We start from the raw sequence: 3,826 nt of genomic DNA, 5'->3' as shown, positions 1-3,826 counted from the left end.
CAGAGTCGGCCAGAAAAGTCTGGTCGGGTCAACCGGGTCCGGGTCGGGTCAGCTGGAAAACTCAAATACCGAAGGTGAGGCGCGGGAGAGAAAGAGAAGAGGGAAGAAATGGTTCCGGAAAAATGAAAAGGAAACCAAACACTTTTCTTATTTAACCCCAAAATTCCCTTAAAGCCACAAATTTCCGCTTACCATAACTTCCTCATACGAAGTCTATTTTACGCGTTTCACGTGACTACGAACTCGTATCGTTGTGCTCTATAACTTTCGTGAAGGAAGTTTTCCGAGAAACCCAACAAATTAAAAAGTCAACTCTTGACTCTTCGAAATAAAACATTTTCACGGAAATAAAAACTCGACTACTTCCAGTCCACTTGCTAAACCACAAATCCATATAACTCTTACTTAAATAATTTTAAAAATAATATTAGAAACTAATATTAAATTTTCAGGATATCACACTCTAGTATTTTGTCAGAGTTTTGTCAAATAGATTTAGAGCAAATTTGACATTTTATGAATTTGGGTTGTTAAGGGTGGAAAACCCTGGAACCGTCTGGTCCTCTCTTGTTCCCTCTTTATCCTTCTGCCCGTCTGTTCTTTCTTCTGCCCGTTTTTTCTTCTTCCTCTTCTTACTACCACCAATTGAATCTGCAATCTCTTTCCTCTACAAAACCCCTAAACTCAAGTCCACATACAACCTAGTTCTTGAGCGATTGGTCGGTCTAGAACCCGACTGTGTCCGACAATTCCGATGGAAATCGGTGATGCTGAGGAGAGAGGATCTATCTACTCTTCATGTATAGTTGAGGAAGCTGCGTTTTGGGATGCTCGAAGAGGGAGAAGGCAGTTGGGTTAGCTTCACAGATTTGGATTGAGGTAAGGTTCTTACCGTCTGTTTTGGACACGAAATCGATAGGAGTTGTTGTTAATCGATATTTTGCCTGCTAGGGATTCGAGAAATTACCGGAGAGCATATACAACTACTAGGTTAGCTTCAATCGACTGTGGACAAGGTCTGGGTCTGAAATGAATTTCAGTTGCGGGAGGCAGCAAGAGCATATCAATTTCCAGTTTTGGAAATAAATAGTGGTAAGGATCTGGACCTCCGTTTTCGTTGAGGAATTGATATAGTGTGGTTGATTATTAATTATGTTTGTCTGCTAGGGAACCGAGAGTTGGTTGTGGAGGAAGGCAGCTATGGTCAACTTGGAAGAGAAGACTTGGTAAGAACTTGGATGTTTTGAATTTATTTAGTGTGGTATGTTTGGCACTGATGGGTATGGAAACTTGTTCTGTTGAGTAATCGGTTATGTTGGCGGAAGTTTGAGATAAGGTGGTTTAGGTAGCATGTTTGGAATGAATTGAGTATATCTATAGCTTTTAACTAGGGTGAGTATATTGTCAATTCTGGAAATTGTGTCCCTGTAAGGGAGATTGAGGAATGATTAAATTGGTGAACTTTAAGACAATAAGGAGCGGGAACATTCACGCATGGAATTTCATGTGAGAATGGTGAATGTTATACAAGTTAAATATGATGAGTTAAACCACAATTAAGGGTACACCGTTCGGGAATGATATTAGGTAGCAAAGTCAATTTAGGAATGAAATGTTATACCGTTTGGTTATGTATGATATATTAAGTAGTGGTGAATTGTTAGGGATTTAAATTACAATTGAAAGAGTGTATAGATCACCATTTCTTATGTGGGTCTTTTCTCGTAGAATGATTTGCTTGGGAATGGTTACTATTATACTTGGGTTAAGTAGTAATCGGTAATTATTGGATTGAGTGGAGATTTACTATACATTCCGTCACACAATTTAGTTCTAATTAAGATTTCGATCGTGTAGCTTAGTAATGGACGGAGGAGTCAATTCAAAAGAAAGATCGATGAAAGGAAATTTCGAAGCCCTTTGACCCGGGGAATCTTAGCTTAACAGCTGACGTTATCGAATCACTGTGAGTGGACTTTTATTTTGAATAAATTGCATGCGACAATTAATTTATAAATAACTATCGCTCTCAAGAAAGTTAGTTTGATTTTAGTTTTGTTTATCATTTCCATGATTTCGGAGTTGACATGGGATCATTCATCGTGATTGGTTTTGCAAATGCGATTTTGGTTTCTTAATGGGACTGGCATTATAAGTTATGTTTTGAGATGATTTCGGATTTAATTGTTATCATTTTTATTCGTCGACTTTGAGATTTATAAAAGATTACCGAAGATGGGATTTTCGGTAAGTCTCTATTTATAATTTTTTCGTTTATTTGTGGATGATCGATCTTGACATTGAGAATATTTTAGCGAGTATTTCGGGTTGAGAAATTATTTACGATTTACGCTTGATAATTAAAGCTCGCTGATAAATGTAGATTTGAAAATATCTCACACGTCATTGAGTTTTACTTTATTTTCTCATGATAATTTCCATGTACCGTACTCGTAACTGCAATTGCATGAACTTGGGGAAGCTTTATGGATTTAGATGTTTTCGTGTGAATTTAGTCACCATACTTGGGTCGCTTTTTATTCATTGCTAGCTTATCTTTATTAGCGGTTCTCACCATAGGTGAGTCGAGCGCTTAGCGTGGGATGCTACTATAGTCTGGGAGGCGCCGATCGGTTTTTATTCATTGCTAGCTAGCCATTATTAGCGGTCTTTACTATAGGTGAGTCGAGCGCTTAACGTGGGACGTTACTATCTTATTCATTGTCAGCTAGCCTTTATTAGCGGTCCTCACCATAGGTGAGTCGAGCGCTTAGCGTGGGACGCTACTAGAGCCTAGGAGGCCCCGATCAGTATTATTCATTGCTAGCTAGCCATTATTAGCGGTCCTCACTATAGGTGAGTCGAGCGCTTAGCGTGGGACGCTACTAGACCATGGGAGGCTCCGACCCGAGCCTGGGAGACTCCTCTTACATGGTGATATCTTTTACCCTTGTTTTATTTTCTCAAGTATGTATTTGATTAACTAGCGGGACTGGTTTGTCTCTTCATATGAGATTTCTGTATTTGATTAACTAGCGGGACTGGTTTGTCTCTTATTACGAGATTTCTAGATGTTAAGTTGCATGCATCGAGGTTTTTAAAGTTTAAAATGTGGGAAAGTATGTAAGTTACGTTTTTGTTAAATTATTCTATGTATTTTTGTTTACTCACTCTTAACGTTTTTCAATTATTTTCCCCTGGGCCCTTCGGTTTTAAATGCCCAGATTGCAGGTTAGCTTAGAAGGGGTCGAGCGTACAAGGAGTTGAGGCATAGTCAATAACACAGCTTTCGCTTGCTCTTTTATCTATGTTTTTCTTTCGTTATTAGGTTTGCTCTGATGACTATTTGAGATTGTTATTGATTGATTAAGGTTTATTGTGTTTTGGGTATTGATGTAGAATTTGGAGCAGGGTGGCTCCAGGTGTTGCGGTTGGATTATTTGATTATGGAAGTATATTTGGATTTGACAGGTAGGGTTGTCCATTTTCAAGGGAGGTTATACTAAATTTCTGGTAACATCTTCTTTGGAGGTGGTCCCTGTAGGGTTCATTCCCTGAAATCCGGGGTGGGTCGTGACAGCTCTAGAATTCGGGTCGAACTCATTTCGAACCCGCCCGTAGTAGAAAAAAAATGTACCTCTGCACCTGAAAAGAATTATATATATACACATACAGTTCTCTTCTAGAGTGGGACACCGTTTTGAAATTAAAGTGTGGTGCTCATCACCTCGCTCATTTTTAAGTCATATTTTCACATCTCCATCATTCAGTGTCTAGAACATAGTTTGTAGATCATTCATGCAAAGTTTCATCCAATTTAAAGATA

General features: G+C 38.7%; 1 non-coding gene across 1 annotated transcript; it reads left to right on the top strand.

Moving 5' to 3' along the window:
* The first annotated feature begins 473 nt into the window (after positions 1–473).
* On the top strand, positions 474–3,624 carry LOC101294930. Its single transcript, XR_184415.1, has 5 exons — positions 474–879; positions 952–1,092; positions 1,168–1,226; positions 1,858–1,966; positions 3,225–3,624. It is a non-coding gene; the product is annotated as an uncharacterized LOC101294930 (transcript).
* Positions 3,625–3,826: the final 202 nt, after the last annotated feature.

The sequence above is a fragment of the Fragaria vesca genome, linkage group LG4 (genome assembly GCF_000184155.1).
Source record: "Fragaria vesca subsp. vesca linkage group LG4, FraVesHawaii_1.0, whole genome shotgun sequence".
In the NCBI taxonomy this organism is placed as follows: domain Eukaryota; kingdom Viridiplantae; phylum Streptophyta; class Magnoliopsida; order Rosales; family Rosaceae; genus Fragaria; species Fragaria vesca.
The sequence above is the reverse complement of the archived record's forward strand: the minus strand, read 5'-3'. Positions and strand labels throughout refer to the sequence as shown.